This window comes from Pleurodeles waltl, chromosome 3_1 (assembly GCF_031143425.1).
Source record: "Pleurodeles waltl isolate 20211129_DDA chromosome 3_1, aPleWal1.hap1.20221129, whole genome shotgun sequence".
Classification (NCBI taxonomy): Eukaryota; Metazoa; Chordata; class Amphibia; order Caudata; family Salamandridae; genus Pleurodeles; species Pleurodeles waltl.
The window spans coordinates 1639987242-1639999794 of record NC_090440.1 but is presented as its reverse complement, the minus strand read 5'-3'; positions in this window follow the sequence as shown (position 1 = coordinate 1639999794).

The window sequence follows — 12553 nt, the reverse complement described above, 5'->3', positions numbered from 1 at the left end:
TGGGAATCCTTACCCTGGGAATCAGTTTGGGGCCCTTTAGAGAACTCATCCTGTTTGCCCTTACCCCCCCCTTTCTTCTGAGAGGGACCCTGCCCACCCTTGGCGTGGTCTCCCCCATACCTCTTTTGGACCCTGGTGCTCTCCCAGCGGTCCGCTTCCTGTGCAAGCTTCCTGGGGTCAGTCAGCTTGCTGTCAATGAGGTGCTGGCGCAGCTCTGGAAAACATAAACTGTACAAGTGCTCCCAAGCAATTAAATTGTAAAGCCCCTCATACGTGTTTACCTTACTGCCCTTCACCCAACCATCCAGTGACCTGCAACAAGAATCAACACATTCCAACCATGTTTGGGATTCCTTTCTCTTGTAGGATCTAAACTTCTCTTTGTACTGCTCAGGGGTGAGACCATACCTGGTAAGTAAGGCCTCCTTCATGGCAGGGTAGGTGAGACTCTGAGCATCCCCTAAGGCCGTCAGTGTGTCCCTCCCCTCTGCCTCAAAATGCTTCCACAGGGCTGCCCCCCAATGAGCTTCAGGGACCAGGTTCATGTGGAGAGCTGACTCATAACCCCTGAACCACAAGTAGATGTCATCCTCCCTCTTATAATCCCTCACAAGGTCTTTTGGGATGTGTACCCTTCTCTCAGGCTGCACTGTAGAATTGCTGCCACCATCCCTACTGGACTGACTCCTCTGATCAATCTCTTTTAAACTGAGCTCATGAGCCATGTTTATCTTCCTTTCCTCAAGGGCCAGCTTTCTCTGTTCCACCTCTAGACTGAGCTTTTTCAGCTCCAACTGGTACTCCCTCTCTGCCTGTCTGTCCTGTAACTCTCCAGGTGTCAGACTCTTGGAGGACACACTGCTACCTGCCCTGGAGATTCTCCCCTGAGACATAGCAGGCCCACCCACTACATCAGGGTGAGTGACTTGCAACTCCTCTTCCCCCTCTGGCTCCTCATCTGTGTGCCCCTCAGCTGCTTTGGCTGCCACCCAGGCTCTCAGCGCCTTTTGCAGCTCATCCTTCTTGGATGAGCTCTCAATGGGACAGCCAACATTCCTACAAAACTGCTTCAACTGAGCCACCTTGTAGCTCTCCAATTTCTCCAAATCAAAAGCAGTTTCAGCTAGGGCATCTCCAGACTGAGACATGATGAGAGGTTAAAAAGAAAATATGCACAGTTCCAAAAACAGAAAAGCAAGTTCTCAAATGAAGTTTCAGCCAAGTCAATCCCGGGATCAGCGAAAAAAAAGAAACTGAATGCAGAGAAAAACAGTCCAAGTAAAAAACAAAAATCACAAGACTAGTAGTATGTGGTCACGTAGTGGTCTGAGATCAAAACAGTAGTGTACACTCAATTACTGTATGTCAAGTACAAATACAAGTCCAAATCCCGACCGCTGGTCACCAATGTTAGAAATGGGGTCTTTGGTTGACAGTCAGGTTACCCCCTGTTCAAGCAAGGACCCTCACTCTAGTTAGGATAAAAGAGAATCACCCTCAGCTAACCCCTGCTTACCCCCTTGGTAGCTTGGCAGAGCAGTAGGCTTAACCTCAGAGTGCTGGGCGTAAAGTATTTGTACCAACACACACAGTAACTTAATGAAAACACTACAAAATGACACAACACCAGTTTAGAAAAATAGGAAATATTTATCTAGACAAAACAAGACCAAAACGACAAAAATCCAACATACACAAGTCAGGTTATGATTTTTAAAAGGTTTAAAATAAAAAGAGTCTTTAGGTAGTTGTAACAACACACTAGCGCTGCTAGCGTGAAAATGTACCTGGTTTGCGGCAAAAATAACCCCGCACGGGCGGTGTGCGTCGAAAATAACCCGGCACGGGTATATGCGTCGAAAACAGCTCGGCTCGGCGAGGCGCGTCGAAAAAGCCAGCCACGCGACGGTCCGAAGTCCCGCGGCGCTGGTTGCGATCTCTCAGCCTTCGTCAGCGATGCTGCGCGTCGTTTCTCCTGCTCCGGGCGTCGATTCTCCGGTCGCGTTTCCAGCGGCGTCGTTTCTCAGCTGCGGAGCCGGCGTCGCGTCGTTTTCTCAGCCGCGATCGGATTCGCGTCGATCTTTTCTCCGCACGGTGCTCGGTGCGTGTATTTTTGTCCTTAGGCTGCCAGCCTCTCCTTTCAGGGTCCCAGGAACTGGAAGGGCACCACAGAGCAGAGTAGGGGTCTCTCCAGAGACTCCAGGTGCTGGCAGGAAGAAGTCTTTGCTATCCCTGAGACTTCAACAACAGGAGGCAAGCTCTACATCAAGCCCTTGGAGATTTCTTCTTCAAGATGGAAGGCACACAAAGTCCAGTCTTTGCCCTCTTACTCTGGCAGAAGCAGCACTGCAGGAAAGCTCCACAAAGCACAGTCACAGGCAGGGCAGCACTTGTTCCTCAGCGATCAGCTCTTCTCCAGGCAGAGGTTCCTCTTGGTTCCAGAAGTGTTTCTAAAGTTTGTAAGTTTGGGTGCCCTTCTTATACTCATTTTAGTCTTTGAAGTCACCTTTCTTCAAAGGGGACTCACACCTTCTTGTGAGATCCTGCCTTGCCCAGGCAAGGCCTCAGACACACACCAGGGGGCTGGAGACAGCATTGTCAGAGGCAGGCACAGTCCTTTCAGATGAGAGTGACCACTCCACCCCTCCCTCCTAGCAGAGATGGCTAATCAGGAAATGCAGATCACACCCCAGCTCCCTTTGTGTCACTGTCTGGTGTGAGGTGAAAAACAACCCAACTGTCAAACTGACCCAGACAGGGAATCCACAAACAAGGCAGAGTCACAGAATGGTTTAAGCAAGAAAATGCTCACTTTCTAAAAGTGGCATTTCCAAACTCACAATCTTAAAATCAACTTTACTAAAAGATGTATTTTTAAATTGTGAGTTCAGGGATCCCAAACTCCACATGTCCATCTACTCTCTAGGGGAATCTACACTTTAATCATATTTAAAGGTAGCCCCCATATTATCCTATGAGAGAGAGACAGACCTTGCAACAGTGAAAACGAAATTGGCAGTATTTCACTGTCAGGACATATAAACCACATTACTATATGTCCTACCTTATCCATACACTGCACCCTGCCCTTGGGGCTACCTAGGGCATACCTTAGGGGTGCCTTACATGTAAGGAAAGGGAAGGTTTAGGCCTGGCAAGTGGGTACACTTGCCAAGTCGAATTTACAGTGTAAAAATACACATACAGACACTGCAGTGGCAGGTCTGAGACATGATTACAGAGCTACTTATGTGGGTGGCACAACCAGTGCTGCAGGCCCACTAGTAGCATTTGATTTACAGGCCCGGGCACCTCTAGTGCACATTACTAGGGACTTACTAGTAATTCAAATATGCCAATCATGGATGAACCACTTACATATAATTTAAACAGGAGCACTTGCACTTTAGCACTGGTTAGCAGTGGTAAAGTGCCCAGAGTAACAAAAATAGCAAAATCAGAGTCCAGCACACATCAACAACCTGGGGAACAGAGGCAAAAAGTTAAGGGAGACCACGCCAAGGATGAAAAGTCTAACAACACACATATACAAAACACAGCCACATTGGACAATTTGAAATACACACACCTGACACACATACAAACAACACTCCCACACATCCTATCAACTATAAAACACACACCCACATCACCCACAAACCCCCACTAGTTGGAAATCGGAGAGAAGGCGAGAGAGAGAGAGATAGAGAGCGCGTGCACAGCAATAGAAAACCCCAACACACACAGGAACCCAACCTCATCAACCACACCACATTCACGCACACATCACCACATATCACCACACACATCACCACAAACACCACCCCACACCTCATCCACACCGCCCCATGGCACCACAAAGACACCCCAGGTTCTCGGACCAAGAACTCAGGGTCATGGTGGAGGAAATTATAAGGGTTGAGCCCCAGCTCTTCGGCACACAGGTGCAGCACACCACTATAGCAAGGAAGGCTGAGCTATGGCAAAGGATCGTAGATAGGGTCAACGCTGTGGAACAGCATCCCAGAAATCGGGAAGACATCAGAAAGCGATGGAACGACCTACGGGGGAAGGTGCGCTCGATGGTGTCGCGACACAACATCGCTGTGCAGAAGAGTGGCGGCGGACCCCCACCCACTCCACCCCAATTCACAGCATGGGAGCAAGAGGTGGTAAACATCCTGCATCCTGATGGCCTCGCTGGAGTAGGCGGAGGAATGGACTCTGGTAAGTCGAATCTCAACTACTTCACCCCCCCAACCACCAGCATGCCAAACCCCCCCCCCCTCACCCCCAATCTCAACCCCCAGCACACAACCTCCCTGCCAATGTTCCACCAGCACAACCCACCCTAAACAACACCAACCCCTGAATGCCAACACAAACCAGAGACAGGCACCACCAAAGCATGACCATTGCACATACCCATACCCCCCCCCTCCAACCACCCTCACAATACCTCCCACAAGGGAATGCCAGCACTGGGGGACAAGGGCACTCAAAATGCACGCCATGGCACACACAAAAACAATAACCATACTCCTTTACCCCTGCAGGGCCCGAACGCCAACACACCGCCACGGAGGGTCCAGATTTTTCCATCCCACCCCCAGAACAGGCCCCCCAGCGAGGACAGCAGCTCTGTCGACCTAGAACCTGATGACCAGCCCGGACCATCGGGGACCTCTGGACAGTCGGTTCCCCACACACAGGCCACAGCAGACCCAACCCCCTCTGGGAACACCAGCACAGCTCCCACCCAGCGGGCCCATGCCTCTGTCTCTAGGACGCATCAATCAGCGGTGTGTCCGCCACTACAGGGCACCCAGGCTGACCCAACACCCCAACAACAACAGGGACCTGGGGGCAGTGGTAGTGGGCACACCGTCCAGGGGACAGAGGCCCGGGGAAACAGGGCAACTGGGAGGGCTGCTGTGCGACAGGGGGGGGAGGACAGGCCCAGGGAACCCACTCTCCAAGAGGCCCTCACCACCATCATGGGAGCATACCATCACTCCCAAGAGACGATGGCGACGGTACTGGCCAGGTTCACCGAGATCCAGGCACAGCAGGAGGAACGGTACATGGGGTTCAGCAATGAACTCAGGACCATCGCAACCGCTATGGGGACCATAGTCCAGGCCCTCAACCGGATAGAAGCCACATTGCGGGACCATGTGGCACCACAAAGGGCCCCTGTCACTAGCCAGGAACAGCCTACCACCTCCGCCGGCGCTAGTGGTCAGGAGGCCCCCACAGAACGACAGGCCACCAGAACCCCACCTCCTGCTGAAGATCAACCACCCCGCAAGAGGAAGCTGAGATCACAAAGGAAGACAGAGTAGGATGCCAAGACCCCCGCCAGCATAAGATACCCCCTGATGTCATCCCACTGTCGGACCGTGTCACCCTGTCCAACCTTGAACTGCCCCTGCTCCATCCTTCTACAGGCATATGGAATAAGCACCTGTGAAAAGGAGAACTGGGCTCTGCCATGGACTTCACTCCACCCTCACCCATCACCGTTTTAATATCATGTACCAATATCTAGCACTAAAAATAAATCACTCATTGCACTGAAATCATTCAGGAGTCAGCCTGTATTATTTACAAATGTATAACACATTACTGAGCAATAATGTTCTGTTATTTTTGTGATGACAACATACCGATGTCAATGAGCCTTAGTCCATGGGCTAACCAAGCAGAAGTCACGCAGTGGGTCATACAGCACTGAAAAGGGAAGGGAAAATCAAACATCAGTTTAAAAGAACTGGGGGGAAATACACAAAGTAAAGATGCAGGGGGCTTTCAGTAAATGTTAAATGGCGTGGGTGATTCTTACCTGTGTGCTACTGAAAATACTGTTGGATAACTCTGTCCCTGTTGTCTGGGTCGTCCTCTTCGTCTTCCTCCTCTTCACTCTCCGCAGGCTCCACAGCTGCTTCAACACCACCATCTGGACCATCCTCCTGCAGGAAAGGCACCTGACGTCGCAATGCCAGATTGTGAAGCATAAAGCAGGCCACGATGATCTGGCTCACCTTCTTTGGTGAGTACATCAGGGATCCCCCTGTCATATGCAGGCACCTAAACCTGGCCTTCAGGAGGCCAAAGGTTCTTTCTATGATCCTCCTAGTTCGCCCATGGGCCTCATTGTACCGTTCCTCTGCCCTGGTCTGGGGATTCCTCACTGGGGTCAATAGCCAAGGCAGGTTGGGGTAACCAGAGTCACCAATTAGCCACACACGTTGTCTCTGTAGCTGTTCCATCACATAAGGGATGCTGCTATTACGCATCACATACGCGTCATGCACTGACCCAGGGAACTTGGCATTCACATGGGAGATGTACTGGTCAGCCAAACAGACCACCTGGACGTTCATAGAATGGTAATTTTTCCTGTTTCTGTACACCTGCTCATTGTCTTTTGGGGGTACTAAGGCCACATGGGTCCCATCAATGGCACCAATGATGTTGGGGATATGTCCAAGGGCATAAAAATCACCCTTCACAGTGGCCAAATCAACCTCCTCAGGGAATACAATGTAACTCCGCATGTGTTTCGTCAGGGCAGACAACACTGTAGACAAAATTTTTGAAAACATAGGCTGAGACATTCCAGATGACATGGCCACTGTTGTCTGGAATGAGCCACTTGCCAAAAAATGGAGGACTGACAGAACCTGCACTAGAGGGGGAATTCCTGTGGGTTGGCGGATGGGGGACATCAGGGCTGGCTCCAGCTGGGCACACAGTTCATGTATAGTGGCACGGTCAAGTCGGTATCGTAGTATGATGTGCCGTTCTTCCATTGTCGACAGGTCCACCAGCGGTCGGTACACACGAGGATTCATCCTTCTCCTCGCAAGTCCCAGCGGACGGTGCCTAGGAAGGACAACATGGAGCACAGAGTCAAGCTAATCACTGGTACGTTCACCACAGCTTGCATAGCACACGGTTATCTATGTATTGAAAGGCGTGTATGTGTGGCAATGCAAGGCCTAGGCCTGTGTGACGCAGTACAAATTATGCCATGTGGGCCCTTGAAATGGCGGCTGCCTGACCTGTGAAGTGGGACAATGGGATGTGAGGTCAATGCGCTGGCGGGGCACACCGTGGCGGTAGGCGGTCGAAGACCACTATACGAAGCCGCATTGGTTAACATTGAAGCCTATGGGTTTCAGGAGCGAATGACGATGTGCGCCGGCGGTCGCGGTACGCACCGCCGCGGTACGCACCGCCGCGGGCGTGACCGCCATTTTCTATCTTCTTAATCACTCGAGACCTGATCATCCACAGGAGAGGACCTATACTGCAAGTGCTGCTGTGACCTCGGTCTGGAAGTGACAATGGCTGCTGCGACTGGGGAAAGGTCCCCTGCCTTCAGTTCCGCAGAGTTGGAGAAGCTCGTGGATGGGGTCCTCCCCCAGTATGCGTTACTCTACGGTCCTCCAGACCAACAGGTAAGTACACCGGGTGCACATGGAATGGGCGATGCCTGTGTGGAGTGGGGTGGATGTAAGTTGGTGGGGTGGGGGGCGAAGGAGGAGTGCAACGCACGACAGATGAGAGCATGTGCCATATGGGAAGGTTGGGGAGGGGGGGCCAATCACATCTAACATGCAGTAAATTGATGAATGTTTCCTTCCCACCCTGTACATGTCAAATAGGTCAGCGCCCATCAGAAAGTCGACATTTGGCGTGCCATCGCCAAGGAAGTCCGGGCCCTGGGGGTCCACAACAGACGGGGCACCCACTGCCGCAAGAGGTGGGAGGACATCCGCCGCGGGACCAGGAAGACCGCCGAGTCACTGCTGGGGATGGCCTCCCAACCTAGGAGGGGTGCCAGTCGTACCCTGACCCCCCTGATGTCCCGGATCCTGGCGGTGGCCTACCCTGATTTGGATGGGCGCTTGAGGACATCACAGCAGACACAAGGGGGTAAGTATCAGCACATTCTGCTATATTTCTGCGCAGTGGAGGCGTCTGGGTGGGGGAGGAGGGTTGTGGGTGACATTAGGCCAGGGCGCTTTCTGTAGTGTAGTCCTCTCCTTTAGGCATGGCCCTGTGCTCCCGGCCCCCACCTCTGTAGGGTGACAAGTACAGCTATCGATGGTCCAGCATCACACATGTGCGCGTTTGTCGTCTCTAGACCTGTTGTCCTAGTCAGAAGTACTGAGTAGTGTACCCCGAATGCGCGGCTTAGTGCATGAGGCTCCTGTGTCTGTCCTCTCCGCCAACGGTGTTGACATTGCATGCACTCAACCTGGTCTTCGTTTTTCTCCCCCCACCCTTCTTCTTCATCTTCTTGTGCATGTGTGCATTAGCATCATCAGGCGGAGGAGATTTGGCATCGGAGCACGAGGGAGCTGCAAGTCACAACGCCCCGGTGGGCCCAGGAACAGACACCGAGGGCACCAGTGATCCGGAGGGCGAGGGGAGCACCACAACGGGGACCGGTGGTGAGACCAGCGACACCGACACGTCCTCGGATGGGAGCTCCCTAGCGGTGGCGGCAACATCCGGGCCCCCCGCCTCTACAGGTACAGCCGCTACCCAGCGCACCAGCCCCGCCCTCCCAGCAGCCCCTCAGCCTACGCTCCGTGCCCGCTCGCCCAGGAAGGCAGGCGTCTCCTTTGCCCCAGGCACCTCAGCCCCTGCCCCTGTCACCCCTGCTGCCCTCAGTGCGGAGGTCATTGACCTCCTGAGGACGCTCATTGTTGGGCAGACTACCCTTTTGAATGCCATCCAGGGGGTAGAAAGGGAGGTTCATCGGAGCAAGGCCTACCTGGAGGGCATTCATTCGGGTCAGGCTGCCCATCAACGATCGTTCAATGCTCTGGCCTCAGCACTGACGGCAGCCATTGTCCCTGTTTCCAGCCTCCCTCTTCTGACTGCCTCCACCCTGTCTCTGTCTCCTGTTCCTCAGCCTATCCCATCCACACCATCAGACCAGCCTGCACACACCTCAACACCCAAGGGCAGCTCATCCAGACACAAGCACCACAGAACCCACAAGCATTCACCCAAGCAACACCCAGATGCAGACATTCCAACAGTCACTACCACCTCTGTGTCCCCCTCCTCGTCTCCCTCCTCCCTCCCTGTGACGTCTACACTCACACCTGCATGCACACCACCATCAGCCAGTGCTTCCATCACCAGCACACCCTCCAGTCCAGTCCGCACACGTGCAGTCACCACCCCCACTGCCATTTACACGTCCCCTGTGTCCTCTCCCACTGTGTCTGTCACCCCCTCTTCCAAGACACACAAACGCAGGCAGCCACCCACCCAACAGCCATCCACCTCACGACAGCCTCCAGCACAAGCACCTGCACCCAAAGACAGCACACCTGACTCTCCTACAACCACATCCTCTTCCTCCACTCCCATCACCACTTCTCCTACCCTTTACCTTGGTCCTAAAAAAGTTTTCCTCGCTAATCTTAACCTCTTTCCCTCCGATGAACCACCCCCTCCATCTGTAAAGAGTCCCAAGAGCACCTCAGCCACCACCAGCCCAGCTTCGAGTGTCACTGTGGTGCATGGGTTCTGGAGTCCACCCTTTGCCAGCAGTGACACTTCGATCAGCAGCAAGGACACATCCAGCCCCCCCCCAAGGCAAGAGGACCAGGAAAGTAAAGGGCTGCCGTGAGAGGACTGACACGGCTGCCCCCAAGGAGCAAAGTTCACCCACTTCACCAGCCACAACATCTAGGGGAGGCAAGGGCCCGAGAGCCCCATCTAAGGAGCGAAAAGGCAGCAGGGCGGAGAAGTCAGCCAGCAGGAGCGCGGAGCAGGTGGGCCCCACAAGCCCCATCCAGGGTGTTAGGGAGGACACCAAAGGGCCCAGGACTCCGTCACCGAAGGGTCCAGCAACATCACGGTCGGAGAGCGACTGAGCAGGGAGTCCAGGCCAGGTCTGGCTCCCTTGACTTACTGGATGAGCACCGCTGAACAGGGCCCCGCCGTGAAGATAGGCACTGCTGAAGAGGGCCCCGCCGTGCAGAAGAGCACCGCTGAAGAGGGCCCCGCCGTGAAGATAGGCACCGCTGAACAGGGCCCCGCCGTGAAGATAGGCACCGCTGAACAGGGCCCCGCCGTGCAGAAGAGCACCGCTGAAGAGGGCCCCGCCGTGCAGAAGAGCACTGCTGAAGAGGGCCCCGCAGTGCAGAAGAGCACCGCTGAAGAGGGCCCCGCCGTGCAGAAGAGCACCGCTGAAGAGGGCCCCGCCGTGTAGAAGAGCACCGCTGAAGAGGGCCCCGCCGTGCAGAAGAGCACCGCTGAACAGGGCCCCGCCGTCTCAAGCACCGCTCCGCTGGGCCCTTCCTGTCAAGCACCGCTCCGCTGGGCCCGCCGTCTCAAGCACCGCTCCGCTGGGCTCCGCCGTCTCAACACCGCTCCGCTGGGCCCTTCCTGTCAAGCACCGCTCCGCTGGGCACCGCCGTCTCAAGCACCGCTCCGCTGGGCCCTTCCTGTCAAGCACCGCTCCGCTGGGCCCTTCCTGTCAAGCACCGCTCCGCTGGGCCCCGCCGTCTCAAGCACCGCTCCGCTGGCCACCTGCTGTCTCAAGCACCGCTCCGCTGGGCCCTTCCTGTCAAGCACCGCTCCGCTGGGCCCTTCCTGTTAAGCACCGCTCCGCTGGGCACCGCCGTCTCAAGCACCGCTCCGCTGGGCACCGCCGTCTCAAGCACCGCTCCGCTGGGCCCTTCCTGTCAAGCACCGCTCCGCTGGGCCCTTCCTGTCAAGCACTGTTAACGGTTCACTGTGCCCACCATGCCTCCTCCTTGACCTGTGGAGACTGTAATCCACCTGATGGACTGTGGCTTTGCACTCCCCAGGATTGAACAGTGGGCAAACCAGCCACTGTAGAGACATTGAGAGACTGTGGCTTTGCACTCCCCAGGATGGCACAGTGGGCAACCCACCCACTGTAGAGACTTGAGAGACTGTGGCTTTGCACTCCCCAGGATGGCACAGTGGGCAACCCACCCACTGTAGAGACTTGAGAGACTGTGGCTTTGCACTCCCCAGGATGGCACAGTGGGCAACCCACCCACTGTAGAGACTTGAGAGACTGTGGCTTTGCACTCCCCAGGATGGCACAGTAGGCATGGTGGCCCCTTCGTGGATCTGGCGTCGTGGACTCATGTGGCTGTGGTGCCCCCCCCTTCCCTTCCCCCTGAGGTGCCTGTAGTTTTGTCATCAGATGCCCCTGCAGTGTTCTCCAAAGGACTCAGGTCTCCTGTGTGGGCTTTGCCCTTGTGTTGTTACACTTTGGCCCACGGACACTTCGATTTTCTTTTGATGTGCAGGACTCATTGCCTCGGTTATCCATTGCACTGTATTTATAATTATTTTGGTATTGTGTTTTTAGGCTAGTTGACCAATATTTTTCAAAGCCTATTTTGTACATAAATATTTTTTCAAATTTTACTTATGTCTTTGCATTTTTCCGGGGGGTTTGGGTGGTGTCACTGTGACTTGTTGCTCTGCATTGGTGTGTACATAGTTTGGGGGGGTGGGGGTCGCATATGTGTGTGCGCGTAACCTTTCCTCCTTCCCCCTCCCGTGTGTCGTAGGTGCAGTACTCACCGTTGTCGTCTGCGCCGGCATTCGTACTCGTGGTAGATGAGCAGGTAGACGAGAGCAGGTAGGATGTTTAATTCGGGTTCCATGCTGTCCTCCTTCCTCGTGGAGTGCGTAGAGGTGAGCGTTTTCCCGTTCGTGGTCTGTTTCCGCCGTGTTTTTATCGGCGGTGCTCCCGCCCCGGAAAAGGTGGCGGATTGGTGAGTTATGATAGTGTGGGCGGTACATTGTCTGCCGCCTGTCTGTTGGCGGTGACCGCCGCGCTGTTTGTCTGTACCGCCGTGGCGGTCGGAGTGTTAAGTTGGCGGGCTGTTTTGGCGGTTCCCGCCAGGGTCAGAATTCCACTTTTTGGACCGCCAGCCTGTTGGCGGGTTGGCCGCCGCTTTATCACCGACCGCCAGGGTTAGAATCACCCCCTTTGTGTGGGGTTCTTGGAACTGGCACAGCTGACGGCATGGAGTGTGTTAACTGTGCTGCACTGATGAAGCTGCGCTCGAGGTCCCAGTACTGGAGCAGCAGAGAGTACTGACTGGAAGAACTGAGGTGCTCTGGCAGACAGCGTGTGTGGGGTTCTGACACAGCTGAGTGTGAATTGAGGTGCACTGATGGAGCTGCAAGTGGGATCCCAGTATGAAACAGAAGTGGGCACTGTCTCTAAGGATTGAGGAGCTCTGGGAGAGTTGGTAAAGAAAATCCAAACCAAGGAAGGGTGGAAGCCAGGCAGCTGAGAGAGGGTGCAGAGAGCCTGAAAAAACCAAATGTGACTAAGATAACAGTCTGATTTATAGCTTTGTTTACAGCTAAGTTAAGAGCAAGAATGCTCTGCAAATGAAAATGGAAGCTTCACTGGACATGAGCAGGAAACAAGGTTAAAAAAAAAGTCCCCTCAACAGGACAAAGTGTAATTATACAGTAGTTGGCCCCTGTTTCCACACAGAAGGAGGAGGAACAAAGAGGC